Source organism: Pinus tabuliformis, chromosome 2_2 (genome assembly GCF_031772625.1).
Source record: "Pinus tabuliformis cultivar Carrire ecotype Pingquan chromosome 2_2, CPIR1, whole genome shotgun sequence".
NCBI classification, from domain to species: Eukaryota; Viridiplantae; Streptophyta; class Pinopsida; order Pinales; family Pinaceae; genus Pinus; species Pinus tabuliformis.
The window spans coordinates 609476789-609492907 of record NC_142300.1 but is presented as its reverse complement, the minus strand read 5'-3'; the positions used below and the strand labels follow the sequence as shown (position 1 = coordinate 609492907).

General features: G+C 38.0%; 1 pseudogene; it reads right to left on the bottom strand.

The window, feature by feature from the left end:
- LOC149194133 (LRR receptor-like serine/threonine-protein kinase SIK1) overlaps window positions 1-2983 on the bottom strand; it is a 29825-nt pseudogene extending 26842 nt beyond the window's left edge.
- Window positions 2984-16119: the final 13136 nt, after the last annotated feature.

Here is a 16119-nt window from a genome sequence, read left to right as displayed (position 1 = left end):
ATCAAACCACCAACCTTATGCTTACAAGGCAGGTGCTCTTCCTTTGAGCTAGTAACCTTTAAAGAATTATGTGAACACTTCTTACACCTAGTTTGCACCTCACATTAACCCCATGGAAGTTTCTTAGCACAAGAAGGAAGTAGTGCAATTATTCCATGACCAACATGTTCGCTTCAACTAATTGCACAAGAGTACATACTAACTACTACAATGAACACAACAACCTTGAATGAGTAATGAGTTTTTCACCCAACACTAAGACCACAAGTATCTCTGATCATTCCAGAATAATTTTGGCATCATTATTGTACTGTATGCCATGAATGTTAAAAAAAATCCCTTGCCTGGTATTATTATTTGTAATGTCTGCAAAACCCAAGTATTGTTCAATCATATAATTAAGTGATTTTTGTAAACAAGTGTCATTTTCCTCAGCAAGTCAACAACCTGTTGTTTCAAAACAAATATAAAAGAGAATTTGCAGCATATTAGGTTGATAACATATTCATTTTTCATAGGAAAACACTTATTTGGTTGAAGAAATAACATGTGACAACCTGCTATCTGTTGTCGGTGTGAATCCAATCCACCCTTTCCTCACATGAATATAGTTGAAGAAAAGTACGTAATAAGCATGCACATGATACACATTATTTTCATATTTAAATTTCACCAAGTAGATGATTCACCTCAAAATTTAGAAAAAAAAATACCAGAGGATTTTCCATTCTATTTTGTTGGTGATTTAAGCTAACAATGTTGAATATGCATACACTCTCTCCTAAACAGTATGTGCAAATCCACCTAAAGAGCATAGCTTTCTAATGACCATAGAGACCCAAATTGAGAACATGGTTTTGCCTATGTAGATTATTTTGACACCAAGCTTGGTAGAGGAAATATCATCAAACAAGAAAGACGAAAACAATACTAACTTCTTGCAAGAAAAGCAACATTCAAGGACTAATATTTAATAAAGAAACATAAAATATTCTTCACGTACACAAATATCCACCATTAACAGTTTTAAGCGTATATATTGTTCTCATGCTACGAAGGAAAGAGGACTTCATTCTAAACCATATCAGGCATGTGTATATGAGGGAAGAGGGATGAAAAAAATTGCTCAATATTGTCTTGTAACATGATTTGTATCTTCTTTCCCAACTTAAAGAAACAATATTTAGGTTCATGTTTGGGTACTACGCAATATCCTATTGGATCTCATATATAAGTTTCTCAACTTCAATTAGCAAACCACTTGAGCAACAAAATTGTTACACGGATTATAATTGGCCTCTTTGCAAAACCATGCACAAATAATTTGCTCATAACACTGGACACTCTTGTTTTCTCTAGCTACCAATCTCTGACTTTTCTAGAAGACTCTATTCCATAAAACAAATTGCAAAATATGATCTTTGGATGTAAGAAGCTAACTTATTTTCCACTGGCAGCAAAATGGAAAAATGGACAATTGGATGCATTTTTTATTGTGAGCTCCATTTGAGGCTTTTCCAAGCATTCATAATAGTAAAATAGTGTTATGTGAAATAACCTTTCCAAATATCATAAACAAATTTCCATCAAAAAAGTTTATCATGCTTCTTATAACATCTTTGTGATTTCCTTCCACATACTCATCCAAATATCGCTTGTAGTTATTGATGGGGGATGGTTGGTTTACTCAGATACTTGGCGCTTGTTTAGAAGTTCGTACTAATGACTACAAAACTATGGTAACCTCATGCATGTTAGGATGGTTAAAAATGTTGTCTCATTGTGCAAAGCAGTGCAAGATGGAAGATCATTCTTACAACCCCAAGATTTATGCAGGTTGTTGCTACTTATTCATCTACAATTAACTATTATTGTATTGTTTTTTGCTTTTGATAGAATCTGCATTCAAATTCCATGTCAAAGAAACCAATGTTATTTATTTATTTTCTTCATCCATGCAACATCTCAAGACAAACAAGCTTCACAATTGACAAAAAGGCAATCCCAACTGAAGCAAATTTAGTCATTATCATCTTACCAACTGAAGGAAATTAGATTCCTTATCCACAACTTTCATCTTTATGAGTAGCTCTAAATAAACAATGCCGTAGGTTTACACATCATATTTCTCATTAAGCCTAGACGCCCTTGCATATTTAGGGTCAATATAACTAATAGTACCCATATCATAGTTAGAGGTGTGGGTTTTTGTAGAACGGATACACTTAGCAACACCAAATATTGAAAAATGAGGTTCAAATTGGAAGTTTTTACATCTTTGTAGATAATACATGGGTTACAGCCATGATGGAGATATGCTAGACATTGTGCATCTCCCAAATCAATCATTAGACTTTTGTTCCAGTCTATCTTAATATTCTTTGAATATCCTACATATAAGATGCATTACATGGATTTTCCAAGTAGGTCATTAGAAAACATTCACTATATATGAAAGGCTAGTTAGAATCTTCTGTTAAAGCCTATATGACTATTATACATGTAAATTTCTAGATAGGTTTTGCCATCCATTTCACTCACCATGTAATATGTTCCATAGACTTCCATTCACCATGTAGTCATAGAACAACAAATTTCCATGTGGAGAAAGAGAATAATCATGCAAACTCACAAGGTTTTGATGCTTGATGCTTCGAACAGTCTCAAACTTAGTTTCAAATTGGTGCAAACTTTCTGGATAGTGCGTGTATAGTGTTTTAATAGAAATTGGCTTCCAATTCTTGAGAACACATTTATAAACTGTGCTTGTAGCACAATAACCAATTATATATTTCTCATTCAATTTTTTTGTGATTTGCATTATGTCATCATACATGTGGAGGGCCATGTCCATGTGCAATATTACTAACCTTAGAGAACTTGGTCAGGACATCAAAGCATTTTTTAAATAAGGGACACATATTGATGTTGATATAATTCTTAAGTCCATGATATAATCCAGAGAAATAATACCTTGACCCATTTTATTTGTTGACCCTTTGGTAAATCGTTTAGGCTGTTTTGAATGGTAGAGAGCTATAATGATTAGACATCCTAATAAAGTGGAACCCAACAATATGAAAATTGTAGATGGTGTTGAGACTCAAGCTGTCAGTTTCAAAATAAACTTAATACTCTTAAAAATATAATTTCACAGAAAATTTTATCACTAAACAAAACTAATCTATGGAATCTAAAATTTAGTTAATGTTTCACCTTTTGATTATCTGGAGTATATCCCACAAAGAAATCCAACCTAATTTCCACAGAGACCTGCATTTCCTAAAAACATATTGCAATAATCAATCCCATCAGATGAAATGCGCAAATCCACTAATAACCAGAAATAATACCAAATTTAATCTAGAAAAAAATGTTTACATTATATCTACATATTTCTGAGGTAAATCTTGTAAAGTTCTTTATGACAGGAATATTACTAGACAAATTGTTGTAGGAGAGATTTATGTGAAACTATTGAAATCATTTGCAGTATAAATTAGTACACGTACTAGAAATATGAATATTAGTTCCTTTGTGAATTAACACCACAACGAACTTAGAATAAGTGATGGGATTTAGATGAATTATTATAGTGTACTACAACTGAAAAAATGGTCAACTAGTACGACACCTCCCTTGATAAATTGTTTTTTTTTTTCCACTGGAAAAATCCGTAATTTTCATTAAGAGGAGAAAATTACATATTGTAAATGCGGTAGCATATGCTAAATCTCTTCATACCAAGATCCACCACGCAGGGTTATCTGTCATTGTATACCAAATATAATGATGATAGCCTATTTTACTGTCTGGCTTGATCGCCTGTACAAGACCACGCAGGGTCAAATTTCTCTATGTATATATTTTTCGTAGATAGTCAAAAAATTCCAGATTTTATGCATTTATTTCTCTGATATTCGGGACTGTTGTCCCTATTGGATTCTTTGGTCTATATATGGCCTGTGGAAGAAACAGTACTCCTCAGACCCTTGCTGTTCCAATATTATCCATTCTCCTCTGGGAAGTTCCAAAGCCTCCTTGGATAATTGATCAGCGCAGTTGTTATGTTCCCTCTATATGTGAAGGCAAGAGATGTGATTAAATGCTGCCTTGAAAGTTTGTATTTCATACATTATATTGCTGAGAGTATGTATGTGACAAATTGTAGTAAGGTTGAACCAATTTACAATAGTCTTCAAATCCCCATATATATTCAGATTTTGACACTGTTGTTCCAGGGAAAAGTGTAATAAATTGGGAAGAGCCATTATTTCCGCAAAGTTGTTTGAGCCCACACCAAGCCCCATCTGTACTTTGAATCTATGATCTTCGTTTATATGAAGCACGAAACCTCCCCCACATCCATTTTGGTTTGCTGCCCCGTCGAAGAAGGCCCAGGGGGTAGTTAAATCAATAGTAGGAGGAGGCAGGATACTCCTCACCCTGGTGGGAGTGGGATCAGGAAGTTCCGCTAAGGAGGAGATAATGCTGGCTTTAGTACGCGGCCAGCACACCAACAGGTTCTCAAATATATATCGGTTTCGAACTTTCCATAAATGCCAAGCAACAATTAAGGGGAGGTTCAATAATTTTGAGCCTGGATGCCTTTGTTTCCAGTCGACCCAAGAGCTTTGAATATCAACCCCGTTCCAAGTTCCAGTGAAGCCGATAGGAGCTGAGATGTTTTGCCAAAGAGCTTGTGAAACCGGGCAATGAAGGAAGAGGTGCGCAGTTGTTTCTTCTGCCGCCTTGCACAGGATACACCAAGAAGGCTCGTATATCGCTCGATGGGAGAGATGTTCACCTGTGGGAACGATGTCTTTAAGAACGCACCAAAGGAGAGCTTTGTGTGAGGGGGAGCTTTTAACTGCCATATATCTTTCCACCAGATGCAGAGCGAATCAAGTTTTTTGTGCATTATGAGAGTGCTGTAACCCTGCTTTGGTGCGTAGATACCATTATCATCCATACACCATACTAATTCGTCTGTCCCCTGTTTAATCCTTATATGAGATTCAGTTAATGCTGAGATGAAATTATCCCATTCCATATGCCATTGTGGAGGAAGATCGAGTTGTAGGGCCGACTTCCAAGCCTGTGAAAATATATCTGAGCGTTGTTGATCAGCAATGTCAGCAAATACCTTGATTTCTCGGACATTTAGGAGTCTGATAAGTTCTCTGCTGAGAATGTGTCTCCCTCCACTGCCAATCCACAGGTCAAGCCCTATCCTGCCTAACATTCCATCATTTATTCTCCAGACCAAGTTGTCACGGATGAGTGGGAGAGAATGTATAAGTGCCTTCCAAATCGACGAGCATCCCTTCGATTGCTAGGATGGTAATCTGATCCAATCCAATAACCTCTGGGGCCATATATATTTATGGTATGATACATGAGCCCATAGATTCTGACTTGTCATAAGGGTCCAACCCATTTTAGCAGAAAGTGCTTGAGCGAAGGCGGGAAGGTCCTTGAGCCCCCAACCTCCTCATTTCTTTGGTAGGGTAATCTTCTGCCAGCTGATCCAGGCGAATAACCTTTTGTCCTGGTTACCATTCCAGAGGTATCTGTTACAGAGCTGTTTTAATCGCCCTAGAATATTCTGCGGTATCCAAGCAAGAGCCATCCAGAAGACTGGAGTGGCTTCTAAGACCGATTTTATGAGCACTAGCCTGCCGGCCCTTGATAGATATCTGAAACTCCATACATTTAGTCTCTTCTCCAACTTTGATACCAGCCAAACCCAATCGACGATTCTTTGACAAGTAGGTTTTAGCCAATAGCCCAAATATTTGAGGCCCCTATCCAAGGGGTGAATGTTGTAGGGAAAAGCCTGCTGGGAAAAAAAAGATTCTTGAACAGAGGTATGCGAGCAAGTGATAGTGGATTTGGATTGATTTGCGAGCATACCTGTGGCAGAAGGATCTTTGAAAAGGATCTGGAATCGCGAATGCTGCCATCCATCAGAATGAGTACATCGTCCACGAAGAGCAGGTGAGTGAGTGAGCAAATTTCTGAGATCCTGAGGCCCCAGATGTCACCTGTCCTTTTTGCAGAGTCAATGAGACGACTGAGACCTTCCATGATAAGCAGAAAGAGTAGGGGGGACAGAGGGCATCCTTGTCGTAGTCCCCTTTCAGAGTGAAAAAAGGGGGAGGCCGAGCCATTTATAAGAATGCTGAATGTTGGGGAAGTAATGCAGGCCATAATCCAAGAGATGTAAGAGTGGGGAAATCCCAGATGGATGAGAATCATTTTGATGTACAACCAATTGGTGCGATCAAAAGCTTTGGAAAGGTCAATCTTGAGCAGGATACTCTTGAGATGCTTAGACCAGATGGAGTGAATGGCTTCATGAATCTGTCTGGAATCGAGGAAGGCAAATTGTTGGGGGGCGATATGTCTGGAAAGGATTGGTTTGAGTCGGCTGGCAATGGTCTTGGAAATGATCTTGTAAAGGCAGTTGCACAATGAGATAGGCCTGTAATCATCAAAGGAAGACGGGGAGTCAGATTTCGGAATGAGGGCTATAAAGGTCGAGTTGATAGCGTGGTAGATAGATCCAGAAGTTTTGCTCTCTTCCATGGCATTCAGAAGATCCTGCCCCAGAATATCATACAAGGATAAATAAAATTCTATGGTCCATCCGTCCGGACCAGGGCTCTTATCTTTTTTGAACCATTTTAGTATACCTTCCAGCTCCCCGGTAGTAACCGGAGCATTAAGAAGCTCCACATCCTCCTCCTCAACAAATCTCGGAAAATGACTCGCCACATTGATGATATCTGGTAGATTGGCTTCAGGTGGGCATCTGTAGAGCTCACGGAAGTGGGAGATGCCCAGGTGAGCAAGCTTGTTGAAGGAGTCCGCCATATCTCCTTCTGGAGTAGGGAGCTTCCAAATGGTATTGGATACCTTTCTGCCTTTGGCATAGCTGTGGAAGAACTTTGAATTGTCATCTCCTGCTTGTATCCAAATAGCCCTACTTCTCAATCGCATAGATTCTTCGCGCTCTTTAAGAATGTTGGCCTTTTGGTTTTCCAATTCTATCAAACGACTCTTGTCCGCTGCAGAGATAAATCCCAGTCCCCGTTCATCCGTTAAAGCGCTCAGCTCTGATTCAATGTTGATAAGATGAGAGGTGTCTCGAGCTTGCTTATCCTTTGCCCAATTAATCGAGAGGTGCTTAATCTCGGCGAGATTCCTGCAGAACCCTTTTGCAAATGATTCTGTTCCATTAATGGGATGATTAACCCAATATTCAGATATCATCTTGACATATGCTGGGTCCTTCAGCCAAGTATGATTGAATTTGAATGGGGCTTTTGGCTTCTTGAAGGGCCCCCTAATTTCCAGATAGATAGGTGAGTGATCCGAAATGCCTCCCGTGCCCACCCATTGCTTATAATGATGCAGCCTCTGAAGAAGTGTATCCTTCATAATAAATCTGTCAAGTCTGCGGGCTAGTGCAGCATCACCCACTCTCCTATTTCTCCAGGTAGGAAGAAGTTTTTGCATGGGGACATCCACAAAATTTGTCTGTTCTAATAGGCTTGTCATATAATCAGAGATTGAATCTATTTGAGCCGCCGATCCCCATGACTCCCTAAATCCCAAAGAAAAATTGAGATCCCCACCAATTATAGTCTTCTCATCATCCAAAAGGTTGAGATGGAGGAGCCTCTGCCAGAATTTCTCTCTCTGATTACAAGGGGCGTAAACATTCACAATCCTTAAGTTCATTCCCAGATCGGCGGTGAAAATATCCATCCCCAGGTAGCCAGCCCCCCCCAAGAGGCCTCCACCTTAATGGTGCGTGGGTTAACTCCAATGGCCAGACCACCAGAGCGCCCAACAGCGTCGAGGGCAATATAGGTCCATCCAGGGGTAATAGAATGCATAGAGCAGATGATATGATCAGCCGAGCAGAGAGTTTCTTGGAGCATAATGATGTCAATAGGATCGGTCTCGATGAGACGCTTCATGGCTAGTTTCTTGGAGGAACTAGCCAATCCTCTGCAGTTATAGGATAAACACTTCATGGAGGAACACCTCGCGGGGCATGTCCTGCTCTAAGGACCCCATCAATGGTGGATTGGCGGCCAGAGACAACCTCCGCCCCTGCTTTCTTAATAGCCTTAGAAAGATGAGATTTCCTGCCTCTGGTAGGCAGGGTACCGGCCTCTGGCATAGAAATACCCAGGCCTGCCTGGGGAACAGATAATTCTTTAGCATGAGACCTGGAGCGTAAAAAGTATGGATGAGGAGGGGAGGACTCAGAGGGAGACCGGGGAGACGCAGAGGGAGAGGAGGGCGGACGTAAGGAAGGGCCAGTGGAGCACAAGAGGGGAGGAGATGTCATAACACAATGAGCCATGGAAGTCTGATACATGGGACCAGATACAGTAATGACATGATCAATATTAGAGATAGAAGGGTGTAGAGGAGAAACCGAGACAGATCCGACTTCTGCTGCTGTGGGAGCCCTGGTCATCGTCGGTGAAAGCCTTACTCCCGGATCGCCCGCAGGTGAGGAAGCCGCAGGAGGCTGGCCCGCAGCATTGGGTCGGGGGGAAGCCGGAGAGGCAGCCCTGGGAGATGGCGGCGAGATCTTCGGGGAGTCTTCAGATTTTCTGATGAGAGGACATTCCTTGTAGAGGTGACCGACCTTGTGGCACCGTCTGCAGCGGAACGGTACCCCTTCATAATCTAGGAGCTGTTCTCTGATGTATCGCCCCCACTGTAGAGTAATCTTTTCCTCGAGCCCTTCACGGGTGTCTAAGTGAACCAATATGCGCGCGAGGGTCCTGCTCCTAGATTCCACGAAAGTGCGGTCATGATCCAAATAGGTGCCTAGTGCATTACCTATTCTTATGAAAACTTCTTCACCCCAGAACTGCAATGGAAGTCCCGGCAAACGCACCCATATCGGTCCGGCTCCGATTTGTTCGTGTTCAGGGTCGAATAGGGGGCTCCACCTTTTAAGGAGAACTGGAGCCATTTCAATGTGCCAGTATCTGGCCAAAACTAGGTTCGTATAGCTTTCCTTTGAGAAATGTAAGGAGAACCATCCTCTGGGCAGGACATGGACATCTGGAAGATCAAGAAGTAAATCCCCCCATATCTCTTTCACCCAATGAGATAACTTTTTTGCCGAATATGCCCTGCCTCTGACGTGCCCTACCAGCACTGTGGATGCCATGATAGCAAGATCGCTAATCGTCGACGCTTCTCCAAGCCTAATCGAAATATCCTTTGAGGTAGCCTTGATGCACCTTGATTTCTTCTTGCTGGTGCAAGGGGCCGTTGGATTGTCCACCAGGGGATTGGTAACGCCTTCCAACGGGGAGGGTTTTACATTGTCGGCAGAAGTCTCGAAACCTCCAGAAGATCGGGGACCAGCGGATGAAGTATTCGATGTAACCGAGGTCGGTGGAATGGCCACAGGGGGAGAGTGAGTCGGGGGAAAGTGATGAGCGACCGGAGAGAGAGGAGGGGCTTCAAAAATTGGGGGATCTATAGGGTTCGTCCCAGAATTAGGCGGAACTATATTGTGCCGAGGAAATGAACCCATAGGAGGCCGCAAAGATGAATCTAGTCCGGCAGCCCGGGGAGGTGTGAACGACGGAGGGCTAGATGAGAAGCGAGGGTTATCGAATATGATTCAATCCGGGTAAGGCTCTTCCGAGTAGTCAACCATCTCCAGCTCCACATTCTCAGCCATCCTGTCACCAGATCGATATCCGAGAGCGACAAGTGTAGACTCTTACGGTGAAGGAATGAACAGAAGCCTGATCAGGGACTGTGACAGAGCCGCAGGATCCGAAGAAACCCTAGCCCAACCCTTCACGAGCGCGCGCCATTTGTATTTCTGTTCTCCCTTGATAAATTGTTGTTATTCAATATCATGTATATTATCTAACTCCAAAGTTCTTTTCTAAATAACTGTGAACCTATTAAATAAATTGTATTATATAATACATTCCAATGAACTTATAGTGAGACCAAATTCTGTAGTTACTCAAGTTCTTAAGTAATGAGCTCTGATAATCACTTAGTAGAAAGGTACCTACATTGAATACATATCACACCATGTTACTGTGTAATTAAAGTGGTAATGGGTACAATACTTAGCGATGTGGATGAAACACAACTATATAACACGTTTGCAAGCTACACAAATTAAAAACAAAGGACTTCAATATCCCTGATGCCTCTCAGGGTTCCAGATTATGCTGGGAGAAAAGCACTCAATTTATTTCTAATCAAATTCCTTGAATTCACAATCTAATAGATATCACAAGGATTAATATAACATCTACCCATAGAAAATTGGTTTTTTTTATAAAAAGAAAAAAAAAATACATGTGAAGCTTAAAATTTTAAAATATGTTGCAAATCCCCAAAAGATCCCAGAATAGTTCAAGAAATATCATTTTAGGAGGGGTCCCTAAACATTCACATCATATTAGAGATCAATCAAAAAGGATATTTTACCCTTTTTCCTTTACATCAACTATGTTTTTAGATGAAATTTTATTGGGGAGACTAGGAAGCTTAATCAAGAGACTCAAATAAAAAAAATGCACAGTCTATCTAGATTTATAATATGTCCTAGCTCCATGAAATTTCTCCCTTGATGTTGTTGGAGGACATTTCTTTGTAAGGCCCACAAAAATATTATTAATCACTTTTAATGTACTTTTATTAAATTCAATGCTTAATTATGTTATATAAATTGATCACATTGGCTATGGCTTGCAAACACTTACAAATATGTGAGGTTGTCAAGTTTACGAAATTCCAAAGGAACAGTTCCATTCAAATGATTTCCATGTACATTGCTACACAACAAAAGTCAAGAAAAGACATAGACACAATATTGTTAGACAAATAGCAAGATTATATCCCATAATTTCTCTAGTAAACTTGAAGATTATATAACTTACAAATAATTAAGAGCAATGCATGAACTAAGTTTCGCTAAAATAACACCTTCAAGATGATTTTTAACAGGGTTCCCATCACTACAAAATACAACCTAGTAGTGTTAAACATTTATAGAAAAAATCCACAAAATTCAATGATTAATGTGTATTGTCTAATTAGATTTGAATTTACTTCTACCATGCAAACATAAAATTATCATTTGAACAATTTTTCCGACTTCCCCAACTCAAGTGGAATCTGCCTTGTAAGATGATTTTCATTTACCTGCTTGCATATCCATGTACTGGTCACTACCAATGGGGATTTTCTTATCATTCAAATCCAATTTATATTTTTTTCATCGTATACATGTTGATAGATGTGATTTAAAGCTCTTACCAGTAGCTCATCTTTGTCATGTTCCCCAATTCTGGTGAAATAGATCCTATGAGATTATTACTGTGCAAATATTTGAGAATTACAAAGGAAAGAGTAACAAAGTAAATTCAAAATGAATGAAAGTAATAGTCAAAATGCAGGGAACCAGAGGATATAATTAAAGAATTTAAGTATGCATGAAACTTACAACTTCCAAATATAATTCAAATTGCCTAGGATAGGAGGAATTGTTCCAGTAGGATGATTATCACTTAAATCCCTATAACAAAGATACTAATGCATTAGTGCACTAAAGTATAAACCAAAATTGTATATTCAAATATTTAATAAGGATTACAAAAAATTGATCAATGAAATAAGGAATATTAATTGATTCTACATAAGAAATGTACTGACAAAGTCGCAATACAATATGGGTTTTAATTGAGCTAAGATTGCATGGATTTTATGGGAAGAGGTTACACTTTTAATAAAATTGGAAGAAAATTGTGTAGAAGTTGAGATCCAACAAACACTTTATGTACATAACAACCAAAGCCTGCATGAGACCAACCACTTCTGGAATCCCTCTTTCCATTTTTTTCCTTGTAGTGACTTGTGGAAACTACTTCAAAATTAGGCTATGAAAACAAAAGCAAGAAATTTAATTTCATTCCTTGGATGGTACATACCATGCAACTAACTAAATACTTATCCAACCTGCATTATGTCATATCCCTCTTTATTTAACACAAATTTTATGATACTCTCTTTCACTAACATAATATACGATGAATAGAAGATGGATCAATGTTGTTATAAAAGAATGCAACTTAGCTCTAGGAAATTTTATACTTACAGAGTAGCCACTTGTAGAAATCTAATGTTGAAGGGGATCCCTACTATGAGTTGATGGTATGACAATTCCCTTATAACAAAACCAGTACAATAAGTCTTAAATGTGCATCACAAAATCCATGCATCAAAATATAGTTGTCAACCCATTTGGCCATTTATAACTCAGTTGGGAAAATAAGAAAAACATACAAAATCTCAAGCTTATACAGTTTCCAATATTATCAGGAATAGTTCCCGCCAAGTTTTTTCTTTGCACATCACTGCGTGATATAGATAAAAATGTTTAAAGGTAAAAAATGTTTGAGTTCTCGCCAATAATCTTGTGTGTAAAATCCCTTAATGTACTGCAATTGTTATGTTAAGATGCATCAATTTAAATATCAATGCTCTAGAAAATATACATATCCTCTAGAAGATACAAGTGCAGTTATTTACAAGTACCACAACCCTGTCAAGTGACACATGTCAGGGGAGAGTGTTCCAACTAAGAAGATGTTGTGCAACCCCCAGGAAATTATAAAAATATGATAATTTCATATAGAAGTTCCAAATTTTGGTTTGCAAAAATAGGCAAGAACAATATTGGTTAACTTGAAATTTTCCTTTGAAACTTTAACAGGAAAATAATGACACCTTTTTCATAACAAGGAAACATAGACATACAATCATAAAGGATCCATAACCTTACAAATATTGCAAATAGTCATTCCAATAGATAAGCCTGGGAATCTCCCTTCTTAATTGATTATGTTCCAAGTCCCTAGAAAAAGGTAAAAGCATATAATTTAATAATTGGCACTCTAGACTTTCCACATCCTATAAACTTTTTCAACAAGTACAGAACTCAAAAGGTAGTAGAACCCAAACTAGCCCTCCCAACTTACATAGTCTTCAAGTTTAGAAAATGAGACAACGTCAAAGCAATAGGTACCATTAACTTATTATTCTTCACAATCCTGTAAATTTGGTCTATGTGTTAAGGAAACTTCCATTCTTTTCTAATACTGGTCAAAATACATAAATGATCACAAACTGAACAAAACCCTCTATAGGAGCTAACAACCACAGGATGCTACAATACTTACAGTTGTTCAAGTTGTTTCAACTTCAATATCGAAAAGGAATGTCTTCATATAAATCATTATAAAAGACATCTCTTCAATGACATTTAAGATGAAATCAACTCAAGGCATTCTATGAAACCATTAGATTAATAACTATTTGATTTCACTAAAGAGATGTTCAGAGGAACATAGTAGATTGGTTGGTCATATTATATCTAATCAAAATACATTCTTGTTTTTAGTATAATACTTGATTTTTACCCATTTATCTATAAAAACAACAATATAGTAACCTTCAACCAGATCTTGAGTGTTGGGATATGATCGAACCTACTTAAACCAACTAACAGTTGACTATTATTTTTGTTTGGACGTATAAACATTTGAAATGGGGCCTTTCTAGAAGAGTCGATCCACTGCATTAAGAAATCAGACAAACCCAACATGTTGTCGCAAGATGGGAAATAAAATATCCAAGATTTTAAAAGCAGAGCAATAGCCAATCTCATCAAGAATTTGGCCATAAAGACCATTTCTTTTGAGGTCACTACAGAAACAACATAATAAATCAACTAAGAACACTATAAGATTATAAATTCTTGCTCCATATAAATGGTATTGTAATAATCAACTTAATTGACAACCCAAGAATATTAAAAACAAATATACATTAGACCTATGGATTCACATACATTGATTCTAGACTTTTCGGATTGCCAATGACTGGGGATATCTTTCCCATGAGATTTCTCCTCAAAATATCAGTTTTTCTTTATATTTTCCATATTTTTCTATGTTAAAGTAATTAGTTAAACAAGGAGAAAGCCACCTTTAAAATTGAGAGAAGTACCATAAAGCTATAAGGTTTTTGTTGTAGTATTTTCAAATCAAAGTCATATTTGTTTCCAAAATAGAAAACAAGAGATATATATAACATCAAGTAATTCAACCATAGATGTATTTGCCTCGGTAAGAGAGACATAAAATATCTCGCATGATATGCCAATCGTTAGTAGTTACCACACCCTAAAACCTACGTATGAGGCTAAAGTTCCATATCTTTAGAAATGGTGCACTCAGTAGTTACTGTACATCAATTATCATAAAATCAACTTTAGATGGTAGCATATTCATCCCTTCATCAATCCTTGAGAATTTTCATGTTGCACCCTAAAACCTACATATGAGGTTAAAGTTACATATCTCTAGGAATGGTACACTCAATCCGAGGCACCCTTCCACCTAGGTTCTTTTACTTATTTCTACTGCCAGAATAAAAGTTGCAGCAATAATTTTCATACAAAGGCATGTTATTCCTAGTTAAGAGATAAAAGAAAACGACTTAAATGCTTGATTTGATTTACTTCAAACATACTACAAGTAGAGTAACCAACTTTTATTTCTATTATAGTTCATTGGTAAATTATTTTTCTTCGAGTCGTTGCATCAAGCCCTCATCATTGCCATCATGGGCAATCAGAGTGTAGAAATACCTCTAAGAGGAAATACAAAGTTATTTCCCAAGATCGGCTCATAAATTAAGAAAGGATTTCATCCATGAATTCAAACTTTGCAATGGTCATTGTTTCAACATGTGTATTTGATCCTTGCCAACCTTAATTTCTAATTGTGTGGTAATGGAAGTGCCAATGTTTTCTCTTTGAAACATTGACTATGATCTAGTTTCCCAATGTCTAGCATATATATTACAAGGTGTGTGCAAAAAATTTGTTCTCCTCTCAATGCTCATGCAAGCCATTAGTTGTTGCCTCGGTTTCAGACTATGGGAGCAGAGCACGAACATAGAAATAGATCTGCCTAGGGCATTATAGGGCACCATCAATATTTGGCTCATAGAAAAAAACCTTTGAATGATAAAACCTTACACCACACATGTTTCATGGGAACATAGAAACTATGGATGGGAAATACCTTAGACATACACCCATTTATGGCACTCGAGGGAAATATGGAATGGAAAATCCCCCAACTGTGCATCCATTGATGGCACTCGAGGAAGCTATGGAAATTCCTTGGTTGCACACGCATTGAGGGCATATGAGGAACCTGTGGAATGGGAAATTGAAATTACCTGGTGCTAAACTGGATTGCATTTTATCTCTAAGAAAAAAAAAAACATGGAATGGGAAATGGAAATGCCCTGGTGACAAATTGCATTTTAGTGTTACGAAAAAAGAAAAGTATTATTTCGCTAAAGAGACCAAAGAGAATAATAAAGAATTATGTCACTATAGAGACAAAAGAAAATAATTATATATTAATTAAAATAAATAATAATATGAAGTCTTGGCTACTCTTCGATGTTACAAGAAATTTCTTGAATGGTTATGTTTTGAGAATGTTGATGCCCAAAGTGGAAATCTCAAGGAATTGTTTTCGCTTTTTTCAAGAACAACACATGGAAAGATCATATGTAATATTCTACAGAGAGACTAATATTCTATGGAGTCCCTCTCATCATAATAATAATATAGTAAGAAAAATTGATGAGAAGAAAGGGGTAAAGAATTTTTCAACCATTATTGGTGGTTCGGTGGGAGGGTTACTCCTTTTTATTTTACTGGGAATAACAGTCATCTGAATTCAAAGATATGAAACAAGAAATTCAAAGACAAATGACTCAAGAGAAAATACATTACATATTGGAGGATTATTTCCCAACATGAGCAGGCTTGGAGAAAAAAATTCATATGCCCAATTGCTTGAAGCAACCAACAAATTGGACCCTGCTTCTCTGATCATGCTTGGTCCCTTGGGATAATTTTACAATGGGGTGCTCATGAAGAGTGGTGTGGCACAAGTGGTGGTGAATAGAATTGAATTTAGTAGAGTGAAGAGGGATCTCTATGTTTAGGAGCTTGAA